This window comes from Schistocerca gregaria, chromosome 6 (assembly GCF_023897955.1).
Source record: "Schistocerca gregaria isolate iqSchGreg1 chromosome 6, iqSchGreg1.2, whole genome shotgun sequence".
NCBI lineage: Eukaryota > Metazoa > Arthropoda > Insecta > Orthoptera > Acrididae > Schistocerca > Schistocerca gregaria.
The window spans coordinates 497680467-497702228 of NC_064925.1; the positions used below are offsets into that span (position 1 = coordinate 497680467).

The 21762-nt window shown below is 43.2% G+C and overlaps 1 protein-coding gene across 2 annotated transcripts in view; it reads right to left on the bottom strand.

The window, feature by feature from the left end:
• The window catches only part of LOC126279031 (dihydrolipoyl dehydrogenase, mitochondrial-like), a 155023-nt gene that overhangs the window by 46969 nt on the left and 86292 nt on the right, over positions 1-21762 (bottom strand). Inside the window, exon 2 of one of the 2 annotated variants that reach the window (XM_049979425.1) lies at positions 11186-11217. The exons of the other annotated variant lie outside the window; for it this stretch is intronic. The gene's annotated coding sequence lies outside the window, so the exon portion shown is untranslated. The remainder of the gene's footprint in view (positions 1-11185; positions 11218-21762) is intronic. 2 annotated transcript variants of the gene reach the window in all.

Below are 21762 nucleotides of genomic sequence, written 5' to 3' on the forward strand. Positions count from 1 at the left end.
ATATGTGTGTATCTTAAACTACAGCTAGCACAAAATGCACTGAATTTAGCACAAAACCCAATTCCTGCTCACTTTCGGTCTACCACTGATGTATCATCAATTAATTATATTGTCCTAACTTTCTGTTCTTGATAAACAACATTAGTCCTTTACTTGCCTTATACTCTTTTCAAAGTGGAAAATAAACTGCTGAAACTGTTTTAATGCTAAAAGCAGATCACCAAGATGACGCTATGGGAAAAACTCAAATGTACGAGTGGTTTGCTCGATTTAAAAATGGCGTCATGTTGATTGATGACAAACCTCATTCTGCACGCCCATCAACTGCCCGAATCGAAGAAAATATTTAAAATATTCGAGAGCCTGTGCTCACAGGCAATTCATCAACTATCAGAGGTTAGTGGGTTATCTTGGAGCTCGGTTCAGCGAATTTCAATGGAGGGTTTGAAAATGGTAAGGGTTGCTGTCAAGTTTGTTTCTCGGGTTCTGACTGTCAATCAAAAGGAACGTCAAGTTGAAACATGTACTTTGAAACAACAGCTTGAAACTGATCCAGATTTTCTGTGAAAGGTCATTACTGGTGATGAGTCATGGTGCTTGCGTAACGATTCAGAAATAAAGCAACAGTCAAGCCAATGGAAGACATCATCGTGACCCCATCCAAAAAAATGTCGCAAATCCAATCAAATATCAAAACAATACTGATTTGCTTTTTTGATGCCAAGAGCGTAGTTCATTCAGAGTTTGTTCCCCTCCGACCTGACCGTCAATCAAACCTTTTATTCGGAGGTTTTAATGAGACAGCGCAACAGACCCGATTTGTGGCAGGCAGGTTCTTCCACCACGAAAACGCAGTTGCATACATACCCATCTCTGTTACACAGTTTTTGGCTGAGAATGGCATGATTCCGCTGCTCCACGCACCTTACTCGCCTGAAAAGGGGCATGAAAGGACATCGATGTGACAACACTGAAGAAGTCAAGAAAAAAACCAGGAAGGAGCTGTCAGCCATTTCTAACGACGACCACAAAAATATTTCGAGTATTTTGAAGGGGATACGGTTGTTTTGTAACCAATTCTGAAAATGTGTAGCTTTTAAAAAATAATTCCGGTTTTCACATGGTTACTGCGTGGCATGCGCAGCTGTAGCAGGACAAGGTCAGACTGTGAGGTAGTTGACACCAAGGCGAAGCTTGCTCCCAGTGACAGTAGCTTCGATTTCCGTTGGTAATTTCCCAGCCTCGGTTTATGTAGAGCCGCGGAATGCTAGTTAACTCGCTGCAAAAGGGACGCATCTCCGTCTTCCGTGCTGGCGCAAGACGCCGGGCCTTTTACTTTTCTAATGCCAGTAGTCGTAATAGCGCAACGGCCCGAGTTACCGCGCTGGCGTAATGCCAGGCTGCTGCGAACCGCCGAGAAAGTGCATTTTAACGCCGTGCCGAGTAAAACAGGTGCGCCAAAGCTTAAAGCGCGACAGCTCTTACCGAGGCGGAAGCCATGCTTTCGCTGCTACAGAGCCGTAACAAATCCACTCCCCACGCAGAAGTCTCCACGCATCATCGAAAGACGTATGAGCAAACGGTCGTTAGAATTTCTTTTCATTTTCTGGCTGGCACGACTCTACATGACATGAACAGCTGTTAAAGAACTACATACTAGGAAAAAGTAAAGCATTTTAATTTGTGACAGGTTTCGTTGAATGCAGAAGTATTCCACAAACAGGATCTCAACATTTTGTTCATGTGTCTTTTCTTCTTTCCGGGGGAAACAGCGTGCTTTCCCGATTAAAGAGAGAGGCTATCTGGCAGTCTGGAGTTACACCTGGAGATCCTCGCAACACCTCCTAACATTCTGGAGTGAAATCGATATTACACGTAAGACAAAAACGTGAAACAGCTTAGTCCGTAACTATGCTAGTTGGCAACGTGTGACGACAGTATTCTACAACCAGTCTTCCTTCAGCCTCTGGTGAGAAACACCTCTCCAACCGAGCTTAATAGGCTGAACTTGAATTACACAAGAACACTATATGCGATGCTTACACCTAATTCTGTTTACGCAGATATTTAGCTCTCCTAGAAATGTGATACAATCACGCAAAACGGTAAACAAAGTCCCATAGTAAAAAAAAAAGAACTAAACCGGTGTTTTGGATAATACTCTATCGACGTACGACGTTCGGTACCGATCTGAGTGTTTGACACCTGGAGGTTTGGGTTCCAGCACAAACCATACACTAAAACTTGCTTAGTTTCATTCCTGGATTTTTTTCTTCCGTCGCGTCTACACGGGCTCGGCATGGTTACCATTGGTTTTGGCTTCGTTGATTTAAGCAGCGGCCAGATGGCCTTCCTGTCGCCGCCCTATTACGATCCTGGGGAGGAATACACGCAGTCCAAACTGTCTGCAGGTAATGCTGTTCATGTGAAAATGTGTGAACGATTCCTAAACGTTCGCGGATCGCGTAACTGATGCGGGACTTGGGGACCAGCCCGGTATTCATCTATTCGCATGTGGGAAACCACCTAAAGGCCACATCCAAGCTAGCCGGAATACTAGCCCTTGTCATTAATCCGCTGGGCGGATCAAGCCGGGGACCGGCGCACCTCCCCGATTATCCTAGCAGATACTTTCATTCCTTGATGTCATATGAAATAATATTACGGTTCTAATTATTGAAAATGGAAGTATATTTCACATAATTATTCGCTTTCACGGATTTGAGAGACACTGTTACATCCAAACGGTAAAGCTTAGTAGTATTCAACCCATTAAAAATATGTCCACAAAATGTGTCAAAGCGTTTTTATAGTCAAGTCTGTCAGAGAGCTATCAAGTGTTTAAACTTCTAAGCCTTGCGTAGTAGCCGACATAGCATAAAATATGTTGATCGAAGTGGAGTGCTATAGATCTGATATAATTAAATTTTCTTCGAGACGTTTGGGTCTCATCTTTATCTACGATAATTATGTAAGCTGAAGAAATGAATTAAAATTGTGCTGCGGCTGGGTCTCCTTACTTGCTAGGCAGGTATGCTAGCCACTACACCACCACAGCATTATAGCTAACACAGGTGCAACGGCTACTCTAGTCCAATGCCCTCCCTAACACAAACATCAGTTCACATCTTCAGCTTATTTTCCCCTTCTTAGGTTGTCTTGCTTTATAATTTTTCATTTCTATTTCCTTACAGAGTATGATGAGGCATTTTTGTCCGACGACAATGAGTTACCTCCACGCATTCCTGTCAGCAATGGATTCATGCCGTGACGTCCATTCGTAAAACACCTGTGCCCGTCCCGTCTAGTGGCTTGTGCGACAATGACGATAAACCCGAGCCAACGTTAACATCGGATCTCGAATTCTTGTGTAAGGCTACGATATTAATTTTTCCGAACGCGATTAACCCAATAACAAGAAAAAAATGCTTTAATCTATAGTCACACTTTTCTCAAATTACTACCGGTACTATCATCAGGCCACCCTCTGGGGTGCAGACATCAAACTCGATTATCGCTGTAGGTGGTCATTATGATGCGTATAACGACACACCTACTTGGATAAGAGTATCGATTTAACGACACACATACTTCGTCAGTTTGAAGAAAGCGCGCCAGGTAATGGTGTGACGATAGTACTTTTTTCCCCACAAGTACATGAGATCAGCATGTTCATTTTCGTATTTGTCGATGGCAGTGGTACAGGTACCCACCAAGTCGGATGTGGGGAACCGCCCTAAAACAACACCCAAACTCGCCGCAAAATCGGCCCTCGTCGGTAGTTCGTCGGGCCGATTGGACCCGAGGCCGATGCGCCTCTCTGAATCCCGAAAGCGACGTGCTAACACGGGCAGCAATCCGGGAGGTTTATCGAAACAGGTGGTCGTTTGACGAAACAGAAGTGAGAGTAAGGATAATCTACAATTGCACTTCTATTTCGTCAAAGGACTAAGCAAATAAAGTCTCTCGATATGCCACGGGCAATATGCCTTGCACCGATTATCGATCCAAGTTTTCAAAGTCGGTTAACTCGGGACGTGCTGGCAAGTCTGCCTGCCTCTAAGAGAGTGCTTTTAGTGTCTAAGCTCGAGCTATGCGCCGAGCCCGCATCTGCAACATTCAGGCGTAAAACACAGATCAGTCACAACATTATGACCATCGATCTACTGTTGATATAAACCCGTCCAGGAGATAGCAGCGTCACGTGGCGAGAAATGACTGCTAGTCAACATATGCACAGTGCATGCTTTATCAGTGAGATTGCTGTCCGTGTGGAGAATAGGTAAGGCGCGCTATCTACCTTAGTTTGAACGAGGGCAGATTGTGATGGACTGCAGGCTCGGCACGAGCATTTGCGAAACTGCACGACTTGTCTAAAATGGCTCTGAGCACTATGGGACTCAACTGCTGTGGTCATTAGTCCCCTAGAACATAGAACTACTTAAACCTAACTAACCTACGGACATCACACACATCCATTCTCGAGGCAGGTTTCGAACGTGCGAACGTAGCGGTCGCGCGGTTCCAGACTGAAGCGCCCAGGACCGCTCGGCCACAACGGCCGGCTGCACGACTTGACGTCTGTCAGAGGTGTGCTGTGGTGAGTGTCTTCAACACGTGACGAAATCAAGGTGAAATCACGTCCAGACGTCGTGGGACAGGGTGGCCACCCCTCACTACAGATGTCTGAAGCTGTCGGCTGGGCAGACTGGTAAAACAGGACACGCAGCGAACTGTACCACAAGGCGCCCGTTAAATTGCGGCTACACAAAAAATTAAACAAATCCAAAGGCTGTCAGTTCTGCTAAATACAATATTACGAAGAACTTACATTGGAACGATCAGATAGATAATGTTGTAGGGAAGGTGAGTCAAAGACTATGATTTTTTGGCAAGAGACTTAGAAGTTGGAATAGGTCTTCTAAAGAGACTGCCTACAATTGGCTTCTACGTTCTCTTCAGGAGTGCTGCTACGTGGTAGGGGATGCTTACCAGATAAGATTAACGAGGGACATCGAAAAGTTCAAAGATGGGCAGTTCGTTTTGTACTAACTGAAATACGGGAAAGTCCCAAATATGATACGCGAGTTGGAATGGCAATCACTGAAACAAAAGCGTTCTTCGTTGCGGCGAGATCTCTTCGCGAAATTTCAATCTTCATCTTGCTCACCTGAATCTGAAAATATTCTGTGGACGCCAACCCACACAGGGAAAACTGTTCCTCGTAATAATATAAGAAAAATCACGGCTCGCACGGAACGATTTATGTGTTCGTTTTTTCCGCACGCTGTTCGGGTGTGGAACGATTGAGAAAATAGTGTGAGATTGGTTAGATGAACCCTCTGCCACACACTTAATCGTGAATGTTGTAGTGGCCATGAAGGTGCTGGCAGAGCGCACCCAGCAGCTGTCCAGTGCTGGAGGCAGGTCCCCCGTCGTGCCGGGGTGCATGAACCGGCGACCTCTGCCACGGCCGCCTGCTGGGTCCCCGCCAGGCGGCCTCTCGCTTCGAGTACGACACAGGCTTTCCTCTCCAAGGGAAACATCGGCTCACAGATATATGTACGACTTGTATATCAGAACTGTGGCATCTATCCTACAAAAACAACGGGAACCAGTAAGAGTGACATTGGTATCCTTCCTAACGTGGCAGTAGCACTTGAAGTATTTTTAGACTACAAAAGCAGTTGAACATTTTCTCATTGGACTTGTACCATCTATCTACAGGGTTTTTAAGTATTATAAGTAAAAACAAAATGGGCAATTAGTGGACAGTGAAACAAGCAAATAATCCTATTAAACATAGGTCTGCAATCCAGTGGTTTCCCATGTACGATTTACTGGCTATCCATAAATTATCTGTACAACTTATGACTATAATAACGTTAAAAACTATTCTAGGTACTAACAAATGGTTTTCAATATGTGATAACTTAATATGCTTTTTTAACCTTCCAGGTGACGCCAGAGGAGAAAGCTCACTCGGTCTGTGAGCTTGTTCACACAGACGACGTCCGATACCCAAGTGCAACGAAACTTTCGAACACCGTACGGAAGGCAACCACCGTCCCGATCAACTATTTGGGCTTGATATACGCCATTCTTAGAAAAACGTAGTGTTCTCCATAAAAAGGGGGCGGGTTGCCCATCAGCTTCAGAAGGCAACGAGGACATGTTCGGCAGGCGTTTGCGAGGAGTTCCACAAAATCGGTGCGTACGGTGGCCAGCGAATTGGAAATGAGACGATCAAAAATACAGAAGAGGCTACGAGAATATCCCTTCAAGGTGCAGCTACATCAGGTATTAAGGCCTACGGACAAACCTCAGCGCTAAAAGTTTGCAGTGAATATGCTGGTACAAACAATGACTTTCTAGAAAAATATTTGTTTCTCCGATCAACAACTTTTCATGTATGCGACAAACTGAATAGTCATGAAGTTCAAAAATGGTTCAAATGGCTCTGAGCACTATGGGACTTAATATATATGGTTATCAGTCCCCTAGAACTTAGAACTAATTAAACCTAAGGACATCACACAACACCCAGTCATCACGAGGCAGAGAAAATCCCTGACCCCATGAAGTTCGTACATGGGGTTCAGAGCTTCATCATGTTACACGTAAAATGGAATGAGGCAGTCCGAAGGTCGACGCACAATTGCCTCATTGGTCCACATTCTTCTTCATCGAGTCTCCTTCGGTGATTTTTACATGGATATCTTACAACAGTTTGCTGTGCCACAGTTGGAACACTTGCAACCTACTGCAGCAAGCTAGGTCATCACATCACCGATCCCTAAATGTTTATCGATTTATAGCTGTAAAGTTTCCGAATAGGTGGATTGAAATAGAAATAGATGGTCCAATTCGATGGCCGCCACAACCCCTGACCTCACACCCCTAGGCCTGTTTCTGCGCGGTATTGTAAAGGATCTGGTGTACAGAAGCAAGGCTAGACACCTATAGGACTTTAGGGCGCGCATTCGCAATGCATTTGAAAACGTCACCGTGGAGATCTTGAATCGTACGTGGAGAAAAATGAAATTCTGATTACACATTGTCCGTAGCACACTGATGTGTACGAATGAGCGAAAAAAAACTATGAGTTATCTCATCTCATATTTAAAACTATTTGTTAACACCTAGTATAGTTTGATAGACATTAAAGTCCTAAGTTGTAAAGATAACTTATGTACACCCTGTAACAAGTGCTTGACACAGTCGCCGTTTCGGGGGAATGTGGAAACCATGGTATTGGCAAGCCACAACCGATGCATTTCTTGTCGAAATGTTGTTTAGCAGTAGTTAGTATGCGGAAAAATCAAAGGAGGGCAGTATATGACTTTGTAATTTATGTCTCACTCGCGGTGTTTCGAAATAAACTTAGCCTTAGACTCTTAACAGTGTTGTAACATTGGCATGACAGCGAACCCATTTATTTCCAGACGTGTGTTCATTGGGACTTATTTGCTTGTTTCACTGTCCTATACTCGTCCCTTTCGTGTGTCAGTATTTTCAATATTTCACTTAATTACTGACCGAATTTAAAAAAATTAAGATTCTGTCATAATCTACTCATAAAGTGGTACGATCTTACTTCAAAAGTTTAACACAATAAGACAAATATTAAAGTTACAACTGTGTATAAGACTTGAGGCAGCGGATCTCACGACCCGCAAATTACCCAGACTAAATTCACCCAGTATTTGGGAATGAGAGCACTTAGTGACTTCCAAAAGGCTTTTCAAATAAGTTCAGACTTTTGGAAACTTTTTTCGCTGACATCCTCCAGAAAAAATTAAAAGAAAAAAGTATTGCTTCCTACATTTTTGATGTCCGCGCAGTGAAACTTCTATATCAGAGGTTAAGTTACTTCTTTACTACTAATTTTACGTTCAACACATTCTGCAGGCAGTTTCCAAGCATACCACTCACGATGTTTGGTTTGTTGGGCTCTCAACTGCGCGGTCATCAGCGCCCATACAAAGTCCCAATTTTTACACAGTCCAAATTTTTTTCCATGGTCCAATCGAGCCACTGTCACGAATGATGATGATGATAATGATAATGAAATGATGAAGACAACACAAACACCCTGTCCTCAGACCGAGAAAACCTCCAATACGGCCGGGAATCGAACCCGGAAACATACCACTGATTGTAACTGTTAAGTCATACACTGTACGACAAACAGACCAGGAGATACAACGCCATAAACATTGAGATGTTTTGTCAGCTATGAGATACAGCCAATTGATTATCTGAAAGCATACAGAAAATGGCAAGACATTGAAAGCTTTCTAGTTAACGTACTTTCATTTGCGCTGTCTCACCATTTTACTGAAACGCTGAAAAATGTTAAGTTCGTAAGTCTTAAGAACTGGGTGAGGTATATAGAGGTTTATGTTTTATAACTGCTAACCTGGAATATCCCAAATACAGGCTGGCTGTCTATCACTGTATATGTATCTCACATTATGTTCAGTCCTCGCTCCATATACGATTCACTTCGATGAACACTGACACTTGCTCTTTCAAACCAATGTCTTAATTACTCCAACAAAATGGCATAACTCTTGTGTCGGCAGTGCTACTTCACGAGAAAATATCAGTAGGAAGCAATCACTGTCTAGAAACAGCCTATTGTGACGTCCGTATGGCAGAAGTGAGTAACAACATAAATAGCGTCTGCAATACTTCGAAGCATAGTACTGCGAATAAAATGAAATGCATTTACACGGCAAATCTAGACAATATGTGAAGTTGCCTCCACAACTTGACGATTCGAATTACCTGAAATCGAAAGGACCCAACACTCATCTCTGTGGAACATGGTTATTTGTTTGTAAATCGTCGTAATGAAAGTTCCGTCTTGTACCTTGGATATTCGATTTTATTGACTCAGTATTCAAGTAGTAGGTCCAGATCATCGATTGCAATGCACCAGAAAATACATCAAATAGAATTCGAGCATTGCTCCATGGACGGTTGTATTGTCTTGTAAAAAGTGCCCTGAACACTTTCAAAGTGACGTGCTACATGAATTTTGGAGATTATTCGTCCATTGACATTGATGCCGCTACAACCGGAGCACTATCACAGTTCTAAGGCCTTATTAAAGGAAACAATCTCGCATTCGCCTAAAGTGACTTCGAGGAACGGATCATGTGGGCAGAACAGAGATTACGTGCACTACCATACTCGGGGCATAACAGTAACAACGTTAACTTAAAACCTTCAAACACCAGTATTAAGCGAGGAAAGTAGGAATACACTTTAGACCGCTACGTATCGCTCTCGCAGGGACCGAGAAGACAAGATTAGACTAATTATAGCGTCCACAGCGATATGTAAACAATCATTCTTCTCGTGCTCCAGATACGAATAGAACGGGAAGGAACGCTAAAGCGTGGTACAATAAGAATTACACACTACCACGCACTTCACAGTGGTTTTTAGAGTAGAAACGTCGTTGCAGAACGCCTCGCTGACGCTCGTGATACATGAACTCATTCGATCATTTTAACTGAATCAAACGAATGACCTGTAATCCGAGCAAAAAACAGCTCTTTCCTACGAACCACAGATCGACACGCAAGATCTTTGTGGGCACAACAGTGTAAGATAACTAAGTCTTGGGTTCGCACACCCTGCACTCCCTCACTGTCTAGTCTGGAGATCCCTGTGTACGTTCATACCGCCATGCTGAGCTAAGTGACCCGCCGTTTCTTCGCAGAGCTCCTGCCCGTTACAGCCTATCGCCACTGTCAAGTAGCCATGCTGTTGGCGGTTCCTCCGTGAACTTTGAAGCGACGATGACGAGTAAACGGCCACAGTCAGCAATTCGAAGACCCATCCAGGTGCAGCCATTACCACACTCCATCACATCAAATCAACACTGTCCCAGCAGAGAGGACCTCACTTCTGACTACTGAATGTAGGAAACTTCGGTCAACTGGCCCAGTAATTTCTTGGAAGAAACCACGGCCCATTTCTTTGCCTGACCTGGCCCCTCCGAGTGGAAAGTACCATAACTTAGCCTACTGACAGTATGAGGGACAATACAATTTGTCAGCAGCTATAGGCATGTACACAGTGTATGCTGTCGCAATAGGGGAACTCCGACAGACTAGTTGGGATAAGACATCAATCAGTACAATTAGAAATTTAAATAAGGATAATTCGTGGGACCAGATCGTAGAAGACTGTTTTAAAGTTGAACTTCACAGGGAAACAGTTCCATCTATAAACAGTTTATAACTCTGACAATTATGCTCATAAAAAAGCCATAGATAGGTGAAGGGCTGATACACCCTCTACAAACATTATAAAAAAGTAGACATTCCGTCCTAATCCGAGCAGGTATTTCAAATCAGCCTTAGCTCAACATAGGCGAAGTAGGAGATTCTTCACAAAGATGAACCGCCAGAAACCCCATCACTACAGTCTTCTTTTACATCGTTATCATCGTCGCACGAAGGGGTACACGTGGTACAGTTTGTTTTGTAATATTAGTCTAGTATTACAAAACATATATATATATATATATATATATATATATATATATATATATATATATATATATATATATATATATATATATATTTGCTTTTCAAGGAGCTTTGCTCTATGAGCGGCAACACTGACGACTACGAAAGACACCCAACTCCAAGAAGAAGCCTATGATTTGCTAAGAAGAAACGATACCTGCATTAACTCAGGAAGAAGATTTTTCTCTTAAGTGATAGTACCTTAGCTGTTTCACAAGACAACTTTGTTCTCATCTGTAGTTTGGGATAATAAATACCCGACCTAAAAAGGGTGAGACGTTCATGTTTTATTTCTGTTACGAGTAAAATATTTCTGTCGATATCCCACGTTATTGCAACTACTCAAGACACATTTTTATCAATATTTTGCCTGACTGTATTGCCGAAGCCAAAAAAAGTCAAAACATTAAAAAAGTCATCGTCTCTCCGAGCTATCGGCTCGCTTCTTCCGGTCTCCTTGCAACCTTCGTATCAAATCGTGCGTTTACTTTGATTGCATCACTTCACCTTAACAATCGTGATATCTGACGGACCACTGTACGCCAACAGTACCTTATCGTAAGCAAATTCTATGCAGTTATGCTATTGTCACCCGTGGCGCAACTGCTTTCTGTTGTGAGGAGACGCAAACTCACCAGTTACGGCGTTTCAGTCCCGATCTGGCAACCTGTGAACAGAAAAAGTACCTTTGTTAGAACACTCACTGCACGCATTAAGCGCTTTATCAGTGGCCTACGCAGCGGTAGTGTCGCGGAGCGGCGCGCTTTTATTGCCAGTTCGCGCTCGGCGGAGTGCGATAATCGTCGGCAATATTTTGTGCGATGTGTGGGGGCTCCCGCTTCCACCGGCCCATCGCACGTTCCGCTTACGGCCTGCAGACGCATATTTTTTCCCTTGACGAGTTGCTCGAAAAGACCCGGCGGCTGGATATTCTGCATCTAGCAGATCTTTCTCGCTCACTCTGAGGTGGCGAAATGCGGATTCTCAGTCCCCGAAATGCGCCAATTTTGCTTATTCACGAACCCATCCAAGTGAAAATGGGCTTCGCCGCTAAACCAGACCATGCATGCGCATACAATTCTCATTATATCCCGCGGCCAATCGTACAATTTGAACGTTTTAAGTTGTAAGACATTTCCAGGGGCAGATGTGGACTCTGACCACAATCTATTGGTTATGACCTGTACATTAAAACTGAAGAAACTGCAAAAATGTGGGAAATTAAGGAGATGGGACCTGGATAAACTGAAAGAACCAGAGGTTGTACAGAGTTTCAGGGAGAGCATAAGGGAACAATTGACAGGAATAGGGGAAAGAAATACAGTAGAAGAAGAATGGGTAGCTCTGAGGGATGAAGTAGTGAAGGCAGCAGAGGATAAAGTAGGTAAAAAGACGAGGGCTGCTAGAAATCCTTGGGTAACAGAAGAAATATTGAATTTAGTTGATGAAAGGAGAAAATATAAAAATGCAGTAAATGAAGCAGGCAAAAAGGAATACAAACGTCTCAAAAATGAGATCGAGAGAAAGTGCAAAATGGCTAAACAGGGATGGCTAGAGGATAAATGTAAGGATGTAGAGGCTTATCTCACTAGGGGTAAGATAGATACTGCCTACAGGAAAATTAAAGAGACCTTTGGAGAGAAGAGAACCACGTGTATGAATATCAAGAGCTCAGATGGCAACCCAGTTCTAAGCAAAGAAGGGAAGGCAGAAAGGTGGAAGGAGTATATAGAAGGCTTATACAAGGGTGATGTACTTGAGGACAATATTATGGAAATGGAAGAGGATGTAGATGAAGACGAAATGGGTGATACGATATTGCGTGCAGAGTTTGGCAGAGCACTGAAAGACCTGAGTCGGAACAAGGCCCCCGGAGTAGACAACATTCCATTAGAACTACTGACGGCCTTGGGAGAGCCAGTCATGACAAAACTCTACCAGCTGGTGAGCAAGATGTATGAGACAGGCCAAATACCCTCAGACTTCAAGAAGAATATAATAATTCCAATCCCAAAGAAAGCAGGTGCTGACAGATGTGAAAATTACCGAACTATCAGTTTAATAAGTCACAGCTGCAAAATACTAACGCGAATTCTTTACAGCCGAATGGAAGAACTGGTAGATGCGTACCTCGGGGAGGATCAGTTTGGATTCCGTCGAAATGTTGGAACACGTGAGGCAATACTGACCTTACGACTTATCTTAGAAGAAAGATTAAGAAAAGGCAAACCTACGTTTCTAGCATTTGTAGACTTAGATAAAGCTTTTGACAATGTTGACTGGAATACTCTTTTTCAAATTCTAAAGGTGGCAGGGGTAGAATACAGGGAGCGAAAGGCTATTTACAGTTTGTACAGAAACCAGATGACAGTTATAAGAGTCGAGGGACATGAAAGGGAAGCAGTGGTTGGGAAAGGAGTGAGACAGGGTTGTAGCCTCTCCCCGATGTTATTCAATCTGTATATTGAGCAAGCAGTAAAGGAAACAAAAGAAAAATTTGGAGTAGGTATTAAAATTCATGGAGACGAAGTAAAAACTTTGAGGTTCGCCGATGACATTGTAATTCTGTCAGAGACGGCAAAGGACTTGGAAGAGCAGTTGAACGGAATGGACAGTGTCTTGAAAGGAGGATATAAGATGAACATCAACAAAAGCAAAACGAGGATAATGGAATGTAGTCAAATTAAATCGGGTGATGCTGAGGGAATTAGATTAGGAAATGAGACACTTAAAGTAGTAAAGGAGTGTTGCTATTTAGGAAGTAAAATAACTGATGATGGTCGAAGTAGAGAGGATATAAAATGTAGACTGGCAATGGCAAGGAAAGCGTTTCTGAAGAAGAGAAATTTGTTAACATCGAATATAGATTTAAGTGTCAGGAAGTCATTTCTGAAAATATTTGTTTGGAGTGTAGCCATGTATGGAAGTGAAACATGGACGATAACTAGTTTGGACAAGAAGAGAATAGAAGCTTTCGAAATGTGGTGCTACAGAAGAATACTGAAGATAAGGTGGATAGATCACGTAACTAATGAGGAGGTATTGAATAGGATTGGGGAGAAGAGAAGTTTGTGGCACAACTTGACTAGAAGAAGGGATCGGTTGGTAGGACATGTTTTGAGGCATCAAGGGATCACAAATTTAGCATTGGAGGGCAGTGTGGAGGGTAAAAATCGTAGAGGGAGACCGAGAGATGAGTACACTAAGCAGATTCAGAAGGATGTAGGTTGCAGTAGGTACTGGGAGATGAAGAAGCTTGCACAGGATAGAGTAGCATGGAGAGCTGCATCAAACCAGTCTCAGGACTGAAGACCACAACAACAACAACAACAACAACAACAACAACGCAAACCGTTTAGAAGTTATGACGATTTTATTTCATACAGTTCAATAACACCCTGTACATTCCCCATTTCGGATTCCTGTAACTCTCGTTAATCATATACATTACTTCGCAAGTCAAAATGCCTTTTTCTCAACACAATACATACTATCCGTACACGGATGATTCAAAAGGGCTCTGAGCACTATGGGACTTAACATCTACGGTCATCAGTCCCCTAGAACTTAGAACTACTTAAACCTAACTAAACTAAGGACATCACTCGACACCCAGTCATCACGAGGCAGAGAAAATCCCTGATCCCGCCGGGAATCGAACCCGAGTCAACAGATGGGGACGTTTGCAAGACGAAATCCATCTGCACGAACAGTTCGACGACGTTTGCAGCAGCATGGACTATCAGCTCGTAGACCACGGCTGCAGTTACCCTTGACGCTGCATCACAGACAGGAGCGCCTGCGATAGTGTACTCAACGACGAACCTGGGTGCACGAGTGGCAAAACGTCATTTTTCCAATGAATCCAGGTTCTGTTTACAGCATCATGATGGTCGCATCCGTGTTTGGCGACATCGTGGTGAACGCACATTGGAAGAGTGTATTCGGTCATCGCCATACTGGCGTATCACCCGGTGTGATGGTATGGGGTGCCATTGATTACACGTCTCGGTCACCTCTTGTTCGCATTGACGGCACTTTGGACAGTGGACGTTACATTTCAGATGTGTTACGACCCGTGGCTGTACTCCTCATTCGATCCCTGCGAAACCATACATTTCAGCAGGATAATGGACGACCGCATGTTGCAGGTCCTGTACGGGCCTTTCTGGATACAGAAAATGTTCGACTGCTCCTCTGGCCTGCACATTCTCCAGATCTCTTACAAATTGAAAACGTCTGGTCAATGGTGGCCGAGCAACTGGCTCATCACAATTCTCCAGTCACTACTCCTGATGAACTGTGGTATCGTGTTGACGCTGCATGAGCAGCTGTACCTGTGTACGACATCCAAACTCTGTTTGACTCAATGCCCATGCGTATCAAGGCCGTTATTTCGGCCAGAGGTGGGTGTTCTGGGTACTGATTTCTCAGGATCTATGCACCCAAATTGCGTGAAAATGTAATCACATGTCAGTTCTAGTATAATATATTTGTCCAATGAATACTAGTTTATCATCTGCATTTCTTCGTGGTGTAGAAATTTTAATGGCCAGTAGCGTAGAAGCAGATCACAAGTCTGAACTGGGCGTAAGTGTGTGGCAACAAGCTAGCCGCGATCAAGGAATCGGCCTTTAGCTCTGCGTATTCTCAAAGTGATTCATGAAACTCGCGCAGGAATTGAACCTACTCTCTCCACCCCATAACTAGTCGTCAGGCCTCACTGCAGCGGCAGATTGCTAAGTAGAAAAGCAGCAAATAGTGGGCCACACGGAATGGTGTCACACGTGTACAACCCCCGCGTGCCATTCCATACTCGCAGCACGTTCCAAGTCTGCCGTATGCAAATCAACACACGACCGGCGCAGCTGACCTCACAACAGTACAGGCACACGGCCGCTCTCTACATCGCCTATCGCCCGATGTCTCTTCAGATCTACCCTTTTAACCAGCTTCTTGTTAAAAGTAATATCCGGTGAAAACAAAGAAATCGTATATTCTTTGTCTTTGAGCTCAGCCCACACGAGCTCTTCTCTCTTTGGCCTTGGTACCCAATCTTACTTTGGAATTCGTGCAGCCTTCTGTTCAAATATATTCGCATCCACAAACTTATTCCACTCTACTTAAGAGTACTGCTAGTCATTCCCTTACCTGTCCCATTCGCAAATGACGCGAGGGGAAATTATTGCCTGTTTGTCCCTAAGCAAAACTTAATCTCCCTTACTTCGTCTTCATGCAGTGTGAACGTTGGAGACAGTAGAAATGTTTTGCAGTTCGTCGTAAATACTGGTTCCCTAAACTTCTTCAATAGCGTTTCGGAAAAATAACGTCTTCCCCTCAAGCTCACGAAGCACTCTCTCTTGCTGATCGCACCGACCGGTACCAAATCTAGCAAGACACTACTGAATAGCTTCAGTGTCTACCGTTTATCCGACCTCGTACACTTAATAATGGGTCGAACACGTATTTTCAAACGTGACATTTACAGATCTCTCCTGGCAACACGTTGTTGGCCATTCGCCATCCCGGCAACTGACCTTATGTGCTCGTTCCATTTAATGTCGTTTCAAACGCTACATCTAGATATTTAATCGATATGACTGAGTTAATATTCGAAAATTACTGGAATTTCTTTTTTCTTCTCATTCGTTTTTACTTACATTCGCCGAAATGCAAAACAAGTTGCCATTTAACAGGACGATACTTGTCCGTGCACAATAATCAGCAGACAGTCTGAGATCGCTGCCCACCTTATCTGACAGATCGTTTTACAAACGGAGACAGCCGCGTATCAATGGCGCTTCTCTGGTGCGCTCCTGACGTTACCATTGCCTCTGAGGAAAAGCGGTCGCTCAGAGCAACGTTCTAGGTTCTATTATTCAAAAAAATTTCGAGCTACTTACGTACATGGTACCTACTGTGTATGTTCGGAACTCTGTTGCTAATAGTCTAAGCCAACAGAAAAGTACACACTCGAACTCTGTCCAGAATCTCAAAACGAGCTATTGCGAAAACTATTTCACAGCCGAGTGCTAATGTCCATGCCTTTGAAACTTTCTTTCTATTGTGTGTGTGTGTGTGTGTGTGTGTGTGTGTGTGTGTGTGTGTGTGTGTGTGTACTGAATTGGGGACCTACGGCGAGGCTTCGTCCCGTCGTAGCCCTCAGTGGTGCACAACCCAACAACAGGCCACAGCAGTCCACCCACCCCACCGCCGCCCCACATCGAACCCAGAGTTATGGTGCGGTTCGGCCCTGCAGTGGACCCCCCGACCCGGGAACGTCTCCTACCAGACGAGTGTAACCCACATGTTTGAGTGGTAGAGTAATTGTGACGTACGCGTACGTGGAGAAAGTGTAACTGAGGCAGAATAAGGGGAACCAGGCCGCATTCGCCGAGGCAGATGGGAAATCGCCTTAAAAACCATCCACAGGCTGGCCAACACACCGGAGCTCGACACTAATCTGCCGGGCGGATTCGTGCTGGGGACCGGCACGCCCTCCCGCTCGGGAAGCACCGTGTTAGACCGCGTGGCTAGCCGGGCGGGCTTTCTTTCTATACAGTCGATGAAATTAAAATCGCACTTAGTTGCTTGCAGTAACAGTTTTCAGCGACTCAGCAGTGAAAAACCTAGTCCACCAATCTGTTTTGTTTCAATTGCAGAATTGTAAAACAAAGTACACTGTCAGTTCTTTTCAATAAATTGCAACTAATTTTTTGTAATCATTATCACTTGCAGTTCTTTTTAATACAGGCTGTATATGTTCAGGTTTCTCTATTGGTGAGTAAGGACGGTGTACTGAAGAATATAAAATCAATATTTTCTCATTTGCAGACTATGACTATAAGTCATATGTTTTAGGATGGGTAGTGCCTCCAACAATATGTGGCAAGAGCAAGGCATTAATGCTTATTTTCCTCTGGGTATCAGGTCAGGTATTGTAGTGTGGACGGAGAACTGTTAGTCTATACCGATTAGTGTAGTCCACTTAGTGGTACAATTACGGCCGCGCAGAGAACATCAGTGGTTAAGTTTGTGACTTGTCTGTGTGAAGACTATTCGACGCAGAGAAAAGACAAACAACTCACTGATATGTGCACATATTAAGATACCACACATAAAAATATCTGCATTTATGACAGTTACATCCTGTATATCATTATATAGCAATTGGAAGCTGTTGTCCGGAAAACAGACAATAGCAAATAAAAAGGTACGAAAAGACATCCGAAATTAACCGCAACCAGCAACCTTTCTCGTTTTGGCCTCTAGTACTACATAACCGAGACTATTCGAAACAGCAACTGGAGGAATGCTGTCTTATTCTTGAATATGTCACTTCTCTGTTCACTCTCCGCAGAGGAACATTTCAGAGTTATCCAGCGCAGCTACATGTAAATTACTGTACCGAGCATACAGTAAAAATCAGCGGCTGCGAAATGTCATATTTAGCGAAACCGCGAAAGACTAAAGCAAGATAGGCTGTACAGGAATTTCGGTGCTGGTTGAAGCAGATACGAATTAGGACTCTCAACCACCTCTTCCGACATTGACAGTGCTTACTGTATGGGTGGCTGACACATGAAGGTATACATATTTATTGACAGCAATATAGTACACTAACTCGCGCCTCGAAACAGCCAGGGGTTTATATAAAACCCTGAGGAATAAGATTACATACTGCTGTGGACAGTCGCCGGGTGCTGCTGAAATCACGTGGCCGCATGATCGGCATATGTACGAAAAGATTATGAAATAAAGCAATAACTGGTAATGGTGTCCTAATACAGAATTTAAAACTGTGCCTATCGTCGCGGTGTGCTATCACGTCAATGACAGATGAGACAACCCTTGTTAATTTCGAGACGAATTCATATTCGGATTACAGTTAAAGTTGCAGTCGGATGTACCATTCAGCACAGCAATGCGAGAACGTCTGAATGACGTCTTCATTACAGTGTACGCGACACGCCAGAGTCCCATTAATTCAAATTACGTTTTGTTCCGACAGCAGGAACGTGAGCAATTGTCGATATCGCACTGATGTGTTGTCGTATAATGCAAAAAGACAGTTTCGTAACATGACGCCACGCAATACGAACGTGATATGTAACGTGGAAGCCCTATTTGAGACAAGCGGATGATCCGGCTTTATCAATACCCCAATACCAGCTTTAGTGACGGCAACAGTCGCACCACTTCCGATCCATCTGCGGCACGGAGCAGTGTCAGGACCCATTAGTCTTTTAATGCATACCAGTACTTAGACACCCGGCCATTAAGGTTAATAACGGCAGTTAGTAACACTATTTCTTAACTCTATGCCGGCTCTTCTTGTTCAAAAATGTTAGAATCTCAAAGATTCATTATCTGCCAGTAGATATACCGTTTCCCAGCAATAGCTTCTGCTATAAACTTGATCAAGACTCCTGTTATGTTTTTTTTTAAGTATATACACGGTAACACTGAATGTCTGTTACATACGGGGCGATTCAAAAAGAGCACCGCGCGCTGTTAGAGAAACATAGGAACGGTCCATTTCATTTACAGGTCCTGTTTATTGAATCGGCAGCTTCAACAGTAGGCTTTCTCAGCTCTTGAAGAGCAGCCAAAGATGGGGCAAAGACGCCGTCTTTTATGTCAGCCTCTTACTGAATCGACGGCGGAATGCACGTTGCACTTGAACAACGGACTGACTTCGCGCAAACTCCGACACAAAATAATCTCTTTTGTGGTGGAGTCGCCATGTTGCTACAAATAAACAGCCCCGCAGCTGCGTCAAAACTTTGAATATTCCTCTATCTAGTGTCAAGCATAATATGTTCAATTTTTTATAGCTAGTCTGTAATAAACAACTGAAATCTGTTCTTTCTTTTTGAATCACCCGGTATGAAGGCCTTTCTCTATAGGTGGCCATAACATATAACTGAACCATGTCATCATCGTTATGGATCTAACAACTAAATCGGAGCATATTAAATAATATGTAGCTGAGGGTGAAATTTACAGCGTCGAAACGTACATATTTCATCTCCAATGTTACAGTGCTGCTTTGTTGTGGCTGTTCTGGTACAAAAATGCCTGGATTCAAATTCCTAAACTGGTCATATGAAGCCATTCTTTAAATATTTCACCTGATTTTTTTCAGTAACTATGTACCATACTGATGTGATAAGACGGGTGACTGAACGAATATAAATTCTACTTTGAAAAACGTGAATTGTAAAATCTATTACGAATATAAATTCCACTTTGAGAAACGCGAATTGTAAAACCTATTTCGTCATGGATTTCAAAGCCTGCCAAATATGACAATTTATTCGCTTGCGTAAGAGCAAAGTTTTATAACGCGCGCGCGCACACACTGTCAAGTACGCTGAGTCTTTGCTGTAGAAATATGGTCAGCATATAACAAGAGGTGTTTAAGCGATATCGTTAGCCACAGTCAGCATGGTAACTTGACGATCAGACCCTTAAGACAGATACAAAATTGGGAATTTGTGGAATGAAATAAAATGCAAACACAGCAGATTTGTGCAACGTGATTAATAAGGGACTCAGATATCAGTTTCAAAGCATATGAATAACTAATTGTGAAGCAATCTTAACTGTATACAGGATAGAAGTGAACCAAAAGACAAGTAAACATCCGTGACATCCGTTTATTGTAGTATCTTACGATATATTCTAAGCTCAAATGTAATATATCATCTCCAACAGAATGAACTTAACGAAGCTAAGCATCAAGGATTCCGAAAACGTCGTTCATGTCAAACTCAAGGCGCGCTTTTCTCACATGACACCCTGAAAAACATGAATCAAGACAGTCAACACCACACCTACGCTCTTTCCGAAAGTATGATCGTATGGGGTATCAAGAGGATGTCGCGACTGGAATGAGGATTTCTTGGTAGGGAGGACACAGTATGTTATCTTGGATGGAGAGTCATCGTCAGATGTGGAAGTAACTTCGGGTGTGTTCCAGAGAAGTGTGCAGTGACCCTTGCTGCTCATGCTGTATATCAATAGCCTTACAGGCAACATTAATAACAACGTCAGACTTTTCACAGATGGTGCATTTACCTATAATGAAGTAATGACTGAGAAAAGCTGCACAAATAATCAGTCGGATATTTGAAAAAAATTCAAAGAGGTGCAAAGATTAGCCACTTGCTATAAATGTTCAGAAATTGCGTAGTTCACAAAACGGAAAAAACTTAGCATCTTATGTCTGAAATGCTAATGAGCCACAGCTTGAATTGGTCGACTCATACAAATAACTGGGTGTAACACTTAGTAGGGATATGAAATGGAATGATCACATAGCCTCAGTCGTGGGTAAAGCAGGTGAGCGACTTGGAATCCCTGGTAGAAAATCAGCAAATCTTTCTACCAAGGAGACTGCTTACAAAACATCCGAGAATACTGCTCACATGCGTGGGACACTTACTAAATAGGACCAAGATCAGATATTGAACGTACAGAAGGAAAAGGAAGCACGAATGTTCAAAAGGTTGCCAGACTGTCACAAAGCGCCATGCCCAAAAGAACTGAACTGGCAGACATATGAAAGTCTACATACTAAGTTTCAAGAACCAGTTTCAAGTAAAGAACCTAGGAATATATACAATCGCTCAAGAGCTTTTGAACGCCCTAAAAGTAAGATAAAAAGAAGCTAGTAATCAGTTTCAAATACAAGTTAGCTGTATTGTTTCCCCAGTGTTATGCTCAATATAGCGTTTAAGAGTGTTCCACGCGTTTAAAAATGAAACTGCTCAAAACATCGCTTTCCATTGTTATGCTATTCAGGTTCAAAGCGTTGCATGCCGCTAATTTTGTAATGTGTTGGTATAATATCTTTCCTCACAAGACGGCGATGATAGGACATCAACAAATCTGTAAACATTGTTACAGAGAAGAAAGAGGCTTGTAATTATGCATGGAATATCAAAGAGCGAACTTCTGTGAGTGCTCTGGGTAAACAGACATTGACAATAGGACGAAGAAAGGAGTTTCAACAGAAAAACGTTCCCCAATCGTGTCTTTACGTGCAGCCGGTCTTACTATGCGACAAACAGCACGTCAAGAACGTATTTCCTTGCGATGTGGCCATTATACCTTGCAGAGCCATGTGAATATTGGCCAGAATATGGACCGACCTCGAAAGGGTAAGCCACAAGTCACATCAAAAAGTGATGCCACATGTATAATA